The sequence below is a fragment of the Phascolarctos cinereus genome, unplaced genomic scaffold (assembly GCF_003287225.1).
Source record: "Phascolarctos cinereus isolate Bilbo 61053 unplaced genomic scaffold, phaCin_HiC Scaffold_9;HRSCAF=440, whole genome shotgun sequence".
Taxonomy (NCBI): domain Eukaryota; kingdom Metazoa; phylum Chordata; class Mammalia; order Diprotodontia; family Phascolarctidae; genus Phascolarctos; species Phascolarctos cinereus.
The window spans coordinates 77,511,502-77,521,818 of record NW_027556402.1 but is presented as its reverse complement, the minus strand read 5'-3'; the positions used below and the strand labels follow the sequence as shown (position 1 = coordinate 77,521,818).

General features: G+C 40.3%; 1 long non-coding RNA gene across 1 annotated transcript; it reads right to left on the bottom strand.

Moving 5' to 3' along the window:
• Window positions 1-3,213: 3,213 nt before the first annotated feature.
• On the bottom strand, window positions 3,214-7,149 carry LOC144455141 (uncharacterized). The gene is made up of 2 exons (XR_013483820.1): window positions 5,490-7,149; window positions 3,214-4,998 (listed from the first exon to the last, which is right to left on the bottom strand). It is a non-coding gene; the product is annotated as an uncharacterized LOC144455141 (long non-coding RNA).
• Between the last annotated feature and the right edge of the window lie 3,168 nt (window positions 7,150-10,317).

The following is a 10,317-nucleotide window of genomic DNA, read 5'->3' as shown; positions in this document are numbered from 1 at the left end:
TTTCTTCTGGTTGTATATTTTGATCTTCCTTGTCACCAAAGTAAGATTCTACAGTCTGAGTTTTTTTCTGTTGTTTGACTTGACTTTTTAACTCTTTGTTAAGGTGGGGCTCTTCTTCCAGTGTAGAGGGCAAATTGTCCCAAGCTTCAGGGGTTTTGTGAAGCTGTTTTCAGAGATACTTCTAGGGACCTGTAAGTCTTCAGTTCTTCCAAGTTAGTATGATGTAAGGAGAGGTGCTTAGTCCTCCCCTGGCCTATGCTGTGATCTGTGAGTAACCACACACTCTTTTCTACCCTGGAACTGTGAGGAGGGTTCCCTTTTCACTGCTGCCACAAGTTCTGCTCTGCCAGTACTCCTCCTCACCGCATGACTGACACCCCGGACTGCAACCCAGATCTGAGTATTAGCAAAGCAACTGAATCCTGCCTCAGTGCCAACAAAAAGATCCCTGCAATCTCCTTCTGATCAGTTGTTTTATCCCCTTACCATATGTGGGCTGCTAGCTCTAGAAACAGCTGTTGCCACTACCACTACTGCCAGGGCCACAGCTGCCACCTCCACCTCCGCCCCAGGGCTGTGCAGGAGTCAGGGCTGGACTGTGCTCCCTCTCACCCAATCACACATACCTTTCCCACTGACTTTCTAAGTTGTCTTTGACATTTGTGGGTTGAGATGTCCAGAAACCACCACAGCTGCCAGTGATTCAGTCCTCTGAGGGGCCCTTTTCGTGCTGGTGCAGCCTATGCTGGACCGTGCTCTGCCTGGCACAACAGACTTTTCCCATCAACCATCCATATTGTCTTGGGCTGGAAATTTGTTTCACTCTATTTTTTTTGTGTGTTCTGCTGCTCTAGAATTTAAGAGTCATTTACAGGTATATGGAGAGGTTTGGGGGAGAGCTCAAGAGAGTCCCTGCTTTTACTCTGCCATGTTGGTTCCTCCCCCAAAACTATCTTATTCTACTCTAAGAAAATCTTTAGATATAAACTGGATACGGGTAGTCATCATTTGTGTAAATGGTTTTGTTACATGCTACTTGGTTTCAGCTCCACCACCATTATCATAATCTCCCTCTCTATTTCCCACTCCCAGCTTAAGCTTGTAACCAGGAAACTCAACATTACAGAGGTTGTGTTAGCTTTGGTACTCACACCCCATTAGTACCATTATGTGCCCTTTGATTGGGCTAAAGGGCAGAGCAAAAAGCTCCTCTCAATCCCTCCTGTGTGAGGTAAGCAAAGGTCTTTCTTTTTCTTATTTGTATCCTCAGCACTTAGCACAGTGCCTGACATATAGTAGGTGCTTACTAAATGTGTATTGTATTGTATTATGCTGATTCATTCCTTTTATCTTGATCCTTGCATCCTCCAATCATTCCTTATTAAATCTTCTCTCATTTCTTAGCTCCAGTCCAACTTATAACTACTTCTCTCTCAGCTTTTTTTGGGGAAATCCTGAGATTGTTTTGTTTGATTTTGTGCAGGGGCTAGTTTTGTCCCTCAATTTCAAGATCTAACAATCACTTTATCTGTAGGTATCTCAAGCCCACATAATTAGGCTGGCCTAATTGATACCAACATCATATAATTAGACTGCTTTTGCTTCACTCCAGAGGAGAGAGTTAATGTATAGAAGTTCTAGGGAGGCATATTTTGTCTTGATATGAGAGGAAAGATTCTGACAATTAGAACTGCTGAAAGGTAAATGAGGCAGCCTAAGAAAGTAATAGATTCCCTTCATTTGAGGTCTTCAACTGAAGACTGGATGCCTATTGCAAGATACACTGATGAAGTAGTTTTATCAGTTGACTTGAGTGACTTCTAATATCCCCTTTAGCCCTGAGATGCTAGAATTCTATCATCTCCCTGTTTTTCCTTGGCACAAAGCCCCTGGACAGCTTCCTTGTGCTGTTCCTCCTTTTCCTTCTGCTCTCAAATTACACTATTATTTGCTTTTAGGATTACAAAGCTTCCCATTTCACCAAAGTTTTTATTTCCTTTTATCGCTACCCCCATCAGTGGCACATCTGGGTTTTCTTCCTTGAGTACTCCTATTATTCTGTATCTATTTTATCTAGTCTACAAAGGCCACATTCAATCCATACTAGTACAATATAAGCATTTATATTTGTAAAGGCCAATCTACAATGTCATTTTCTCTGATCCACCCAAACAGAAAGAGAAAGTGGAAGTTGTCTCATAGCATTTTATGCTTTTCAAGGATTGTAGATATTATCTTATTCTCACATAAATAGAATTTGAATCATGGAATATTAGAGCTGAGAAGGTTCCTACAGTTTATCTTGCCAGGCAATCTGTATGCCCTTAGGGAAATAGAGATCGCTATGAGCCAGAATAGGTTCATTAAAAAATTTATATATGTATTTATACACACATATGAATATATATGCATACATACGTGTGTGTGCGTGTGTGTGTGTGTGTGTGTGTGTGTGTACTCTTGCCAGACTGACCTCATTTCCTTTTCTGGCAAAGTTGTTGTATTAATAGGATTTAGTGAGGTTCGGATTCACTCCTATAAATGACACTCTCCAATGCACCAGAAAATAATAGGAAATAGATAATTTATTTAGAAGAAGCAAAGCACAGATAGTTTGAATTTGCATAGAAAGCATAAATAATAAGAACAATCAATAATATAGCACCGATCAAGAGAGTCGGTAATGGAAGAGAATACATCACCAATTCAAGGGAACCTCCAAAGTCAATCAACGGCTGGGAGCCCCGTTGCAGCCTGTACAAACTTGAATTGTGTAAAGATTTTCCCGGGCGAAGCGTCCTTCCCACGGGTGAGGCTCAGCGGGCTTACAGGACGCAGTGTTTTTATATTGTTCTAAACAAAGAAGGCTTGGGGCCAAGAACCCCTTTTTGATGCTTGCGCTATTCATGGTTTGTCCAATACACATCTGACCTTAGCCACGCTCCCATCCGCCTGAGGCTTGGTATTTTGTTTTTTAATAACATCACGTCTCACAAGGAGAGGAGCCAACCCTCCATGTCAACGTGACCTAGGAATGGCTAGTTCCTGGAATGCTAGGCCAAGAACACTCAGGAGATATGGAACGGTCATGACCGAGATTTGAACTGAACCTATTTATTTGAGTGATCTTATTAATTTAAAGGGGAATTTCCAATTTCCATTTCACTTGGCCTTAAGATCATGAGAATAATAGGTGAGGGGCAAAGGTGTGACATGAGTGTATATAGTGCGTATTTTGGTATACATATAACAATTGCATATACAAAGACATAAAAAGAACAAAGCAAGTAGTAGTATGGGGGTAGCTAAGGAATTAAAATACATAGTAGCAGTAGGAGATTTAAAAAGAAAATCATACCAATGATGATTAGTATCTGAGATCACTAAATGAGAAGCTTCGACTAGTCTTCCTGCGGCTATAAGAGTCTGTATTCGATGTTCATTTAACGCGCGTTGGTTGGACTCTAATAACTTTTTGATTTCAGTCGACTGATTCAAGATGTTCATAAGGGGATATAGAGATAGAGACACATGAGGTAGAGGCAAAGATTGGGGTACCCAAGCAAAATTTTTAACTAGGTTAGTGTCTGGTGGAAAGTAAAAATCATTTCCTTGCCAGCGTAGGAAAGATACATTGGATAAGCAACCAGAAAATGGAAGTAGTAACATCTACAGATAGAAGGTCAGAGTGATTATTAGAGGCTATACAAACATATTGAGTAGATACTTCATATATCATAGAAAAGTTACTCACTGGGTATAAAGTTAGATCACACAAATTGGATGAATGTGAGAGAAGGCAGGGTTCCATCTGCCGAGTCATCATCCCACAAACAATCCCTCCATTAGTTACAACACAATCAGACAGAGTATGAGTTACATTATACCAATCTATATAGTTTCCATAGATATGAGGTAAAGCAAAGTATTTATGTAAGACAAAAGGTATTACATGAAATTGACATAACAGTCCAAGTTTTAACTTGGTAGAGTATAATAGTTCCAGCGCACCAAAGTGGAGTGCATCTAGCATTCTCAGGTTTTTGCTTTTTCCATACATCTGACAAGTCAAGTATATCGTTCCATATGTGAGAGTTACCTTCCTGTAGTAATCTTTGGGCATTTTCCTTCTGTATGAGGGTATATAAGTTTTGCAAGGAACATTTAGTCCAATTAAATAAAACACCAATGTTTTTCATAAGGTGTAAATTAACGAGGATGCTATTATTAAAGACTTGTAAAAATTGGCCTTGATATTGTAATGTATTTTGGTGTGGCAGGATCGTTGTGGGTAACCATTGGGCATTCACAGTCAAAGCTTGAGAAACATCTTGTCCAGCACTGCGCAGTCTGCTAGCCAAGGTCTCAAGGTCTATAGAATTAACTATACCCAAACCAGTTCCTGCACCACCAAGTAATGTATCATACCAAGCTCTTTTTTTCCTGACACAACTTTCTAAAGAGGGAAAAGTTACATTATAATGAAACACTATTTTGTGTTGCAAGATAGAGGTGTTAGTACATGAGCGGGGACACGAATTATTCCAGGAGGTTTCGGAGTCACAGGTACAACCCATACTAATTGGTTTAGATATTCTTCATACAGCCCATTGGAGGTGTTACGACAATAAAAATATTTTCTGTCGTCCGCTTGTGATAGTGAGACAGTGTAGGTGGAGTTTACTTGTGTCCAATTATATGTTACAGATCTTAACCTTTTAGGAAAATATGGACTAGGTGGCCAACTTGTAAGGGTACAGGATATATTGGTACCGTTTGCTGCAGTTACAGTTAGATTAAAACTAGTTAAATTGATTCTCATTAGGGGAAAGGGGCGTCCCAAACTTCTACGTTGAATGGGTATGACCAATTCATGATGTGGGTGTTGTTTTCACCAGCGTAGATGGAATCAGTACGCGGTCCTTGCTGAGGATTCCCCACTGGAATACCTGGAGTTCATGCCATAGTTAGCGTATAGCAGGCAAACACTGTAAAACACTTAATATCGTAAAAACATTTGGGTTAGTGGGACATGATACCATTTATCATCACCAGGGTATACTACTATGGCAGTATTAGTGTTTCCTTGTGCTATGAGCTCAGCTGGCCTTGGTCTATCAGATTGATGCTTCTTTATCCAAACTTTAGTACCATTATCACTCTGTATTTGTAGGGGGGTCCCATAATAAAGAGAAATAATATCTAGGGTTTTACAAGTGTTTTTCTGGGTAGCCCGTTTATAGGGGCAGGCAACTAATACCCCAGAGTAGGTGTCCACACAAGTGCAGGCATATTGACACCCCTGACTAACAGGTAATGGTCCAATATAGTCTATTTGCCAAATTTGAGCAGGTAAAGACCCTCTAGCCAATTCTCCAGTGATTTTCTTCGGCACAGGCCGATGAGCAAATAATTGACATTGTATGCAGTTTTGTACTATTTGCTTAAATAGATCCAGAGGTATGTTAATCCCTCTGTCTAATGCCCACCTGTAAGATGCAAGAGCGCCAAGATGTCCTGCGGTGATATGGACCCATTTTCCTAATTGTGTTTCATTTTCCTCTCTGGGGGTGACCTTTAAAGCTTTTCCTTGAAGTTTGGATAATTCATCAGCACGGGCATTATACTCACGTTCCACAGAATCTTGATTCACATGGGCATCTACATGAAATACAGATACATTAGTACATTGACACCATTCCCATATTTGTTCCCATAATTCTTTTCCCCACACATCTTTGTCTCTAATTTTCCATTCGTGTTTCTTCCAAATTGGCATCCAAACTGCTAGGCCATTGGCTACGGCCCAGGAATCAGTATATATATATAACATTGGCCACCTTGTTCCTTTTGAATTACTTGATAGACAGCCACTAATTCGGCCCATTGGCTACTCTGGCCTTCACCAGAGCTTTCCAAAATAGTATTGCATGAAGGGTTATAGGCTACAGCTTTCCAACATCGCTTAGATCCTATATATTTAGCCGAGCCATCAGTAAACCAAGCATGCTTCTTCTGCTCGGGGGTTAGAGAATCATATCCATTATTCCAAGAAACAGGTGATTGATCATAAGACTTTGGTGGTATATCAATATCATTTGAATGTTTTGGTAATTCTAATACCTTTTCATGCAAGGTGGAAATACCCGATCTGCCTGTCTTGACTCTATTTTGCAAATACCATTTCCATTTAATAATTGATGATTCTTGGGCATGTCCTATTTTATGTGAGGCGGGGGTCCCCATAATCCAACTCATAATGGGTATGGCTGGCCTCAATACAACTTCATGGTTTAAAGTTAAATGTTCTGTCTCTACCAGGGCCCAATATGCAGCCAATAATTGTTGTTCAAAAGGAGTATAATTTTGGCCAGCAGGTGGCAGTTTCGCGACCAAAATCCTAAAGGAACATTCCTGCCCTGTTGTTTTTGCCATAAACTCCAATCAGCATATCCATGCAAAACTGTAACTTGCAATTCCATCGGCCCTGGCTGTACAGGCCAAAGATCCAGGGCAGTTTGAATAGCTATTTTGGCTTCCTCAAAGGCTTTCGATTCTGTTTCCCCCCATTCAAATGCATACTTTTTCCGGGTAACTTTATACAATGGCTTCAAAATCTGACCTAAATGAGGAATGTGATTCTCCAGAAACCAAACAACCCAACGAACTTTTGAGCTTCTCTTTTGTCCCTAGGAGGTGAAAAATCTAATATTTTTTGCTTGGCCTTGGGGAGGATTTCTCTATGACCCTTATTCCAAATTATTCCTAAAAACTTCACACTTTGAGCTGGACCTTGAATTTTATCAGGATTAATCTCCCATCCCTTCTCCTTCATATATTCTATTAGTTGAGTTAATCTTTTCTCTACCACCTCTTTATTCTCTGCCTGTATTAAAATATAGAGGTCAAACTCAAAAATTTTAGACAATCCTTGGGGTCTAGCCACACTCCTCCAGCTCCCCCATCACTTAATCTTACAAGCCAGGAGATTGCAGGCTCTCCTGATCGCTGTGAAAACCTACTAAGCAAATCAGTAATTTCTCTTTGGGAGTAATCTTCCGTGATTTCAGTCACCCGGGGTGGGTTAGCTCCCTCCTTTTCGGCTTTTCTCCTATCTATCGGCCGAGCTTCCCCGTCTACAACATCCGGAATTTCTCCTCTATTACTTCCCCCCACCTATCATCATCTTCATCCCAAATATCACCTTCCCAAGTATCAGGGTCCCAATTCATATTTGCTGCGGCGATTACAGCATGCACTTTCCTTTTACTCACCCTTCAAATTTTCTACACACACTCCTCTCTCCTACATGCTTAAACTTCCTTGCCTTTCTTTCTAATGATTTAAAATCCCCTTAAAACCTGTACATATCTCATTCCTTTCTAATTCTGACCTAACACTTCAACAATCCTTCCCAACTTGCCCTCTACCAACCATATAACCTAAGTAATAAAGTATTCTTCTCTCTTTCCCTCTCCCATCCACGCACTGCTTTGAAGCTGCTGTTACCTGGGGAGGGAGAGGGGGAGAATGAAGGCAACTTTTCAGAGTCCTGCTGCAGCCTTTGGCTGTCTGGCTGCAAACAACCCAAAAGGGAGGGAAATGATGTACTGGTCGTATCCCCCATTATCCCTGCTGGCAACCGGCCCATCCGTCGCACCCCAAACGAGAACCCCCAACACCCCCAATCCTCACTAGGTCCTGTACACTGTGACCAGGTTTTTGCGAGCGAGGAAAACGGAGGGTCCTCCCAACCGGGGACCTCTACCGGAGCCCGGGGCTCAACATTTCTCTTAAAGAAAGGCATTTATACAGCGAATCCTGTTCGTGACGCCAATTTTGTATTAATAGGATTTAGTGAGGTTCGGATTCGCTCCTATAAATGACACTCTCCAATGCACCAGAAAATAATAGGAAATAGATAATTTATTTAGAAGAAGCAAAGCACAGATAGTTTGAATTTGCATAGAAAGCATAAATAATAAGAACAATCAATAATATAGCACCGATCAAGAGAGTCGGTAATGGAAGAGAATACATCACCAATTCAAGGGAACCTCCAAAGTCAATCAACGGCTGGGAGCCCCGTTGCAGCCAGTACAAACTTGAATTGTGTAAAGATTTTCCCGGGCGAAGCGTCCTTCCCACGGGTGAGGCTCAGCGGGCTTACAGGACGCAGTGTTTTTATATTGTTCTAAACAAAGAAGGCTTGGGGCCAAGAACCCCTTTTTGATGCTTGCGCTATTCATGGTTTGTCCAATACACATCTGACCTTAGCCACGCTCCCATCCGCCTGAGGCTTGGTATTTTGTTTTTTAATAACATCACGTCTCACAAGGAGAGGAGCCAACCCTCCATGTCAACGTGACCTAGGAATGGCTAGTTCCTGGAATGCTAGGCCAAGAACACTCAGGAGATATGGAACGGTCATGACCGAGATTTGAACTGAACCTATTTATTTGAGTGATCTTATTAATTTAAAGGGGAATTTCCAATTTCCATTTCAGTTGTTAAGCAGGAAGATCAATGTCATAAACAATATACCCAAGGGTTTTGACAAATCTCTCATGCTATGCTTGTGGAAAGGATTGAGAGATTTAGAGCCACAATCTAGATGAAAGTAGGGGAAAAGATTAGGGAAGCTATGGGATGGGTGCCAATATAATCTCCTGGGAACCTACAGGCTTGGGGAAAGGAAGTTACTGTAGCAAAATTTCTCTCACCTGCTTCTTTCTCTCCATTCCACTACTGTGGTTCTTTTGCTACTGACATTCTGATGTCTCTCTTCTTAATGTTTTTCTCCCTCTTTTGGAGGCTTTCCCAAATTTCACCACTGGCCGAAAATTATACAATATTTCCTTGACCTGGAAAATGGATGAAAACTCAAAATTCACACAGTTGAAGAAGCTCTGAGTGACTCCATCTAATTGCACAGAAGCTGTTACAATAGCATAGATTTAGAGCTTGTTCAATTATCTAACTTCCAAACTGGGAACCAGCATTTCCAAACTGGAAATGAGATACCTAATCCTGACTTTATTTTACTAAAGATTTTCATCAGAGATCACAAGTTCATAGATTTAAGGCTGGAATGGACACAAGAAGTCATCTTGTTAAACTGCCATCATCTTATGGTTGAGAAAACTGAGGCATTAAGATTAAAAATGAAATTTTTCAAGGTCACACATACAGTAGGTGGCAAAATCATAATCTCAATCTAGTTTGCTTAACTCTGAATCCAGCACTGTTTCTGAAAATCTTAGGTAAAGATTTAGGTAAAGAGTTAATAACAGAAAGGTGATCCAAAAATAAGTCAATAGGATGAGGTATAGTAGATGAAAAGCTGCTAAGATGAAGTTAATAGAAACAAAGTCATACAAAAAGGTTCAAAATATCAACTGTAACGTATAGGATGGAAAAGACAGAGATAGATAGCAATTCATATGAAAAGGAATTGATAGTTACAGTAAGCTCAATATAAGTTATTGTTTGTTGTCTCTTCTTCATTCTCAAAGAGCACCATTGACATTAGGAGGGTGATGTCTTGACTTGAAAGTGAATTGGATTTAAGTGAGGCAGAGCTGTGAAAAGTTATCAGCCTCACTCTCTCCTCCAGAGTCATTGGAGTCCAGTGGCAAGACATAGGTCAGGACAAATAGTAGTGCCCCTCCTGAGTTAAGAGTATGACATAATGATCACCAAAATAAATAAATAGATAGATAATACATTCCTATCCATTGAGCAGCATAATGACTCATACAAGGGAGGTGATAGCCCCACTGTACTCGATATTGTTCAAATATCTAATGTTTTGTGTCCAGTTCTTAATGACACATATGAGAAATATCTAAGAAAAGTCATTGATGATCTATAATACATCCAGAGAGCAACCAAGAGCCTCAAAACAAAGAGAAAAGAATACTTCGTATGGGAAGAGAAGAGTGGCTTGACTATGATCATAAAATATTTTATTAAGTATTAGCATTTTAAGATGGATTTCTGTTTAGCTCCAGAGAACAGAGGAGGAGTATTTGGTGGCAACTAGAAAAAAAAATAGGTTTATGTAATGTATAAGGAAAAATGAATATCTTAAAAATTAGGGCTCTCCAAAACTGAATGACCTGTCTTGGGGTCTAATGAATTCCTCCTCTTCCAAGCTATTAAAGTGGAAACTGGAAACTCATTTGTCAGGGATATAGTAGAGCAGATTCCTAGTTCAGGTATGGGTTAAAGATGAGTTTTCAAGTCAACAATTCTGAGATTTGAACCTCAGCCTTCTCTTTAAAAAAAAATAAGGAAACTGAGATACAGAGAACT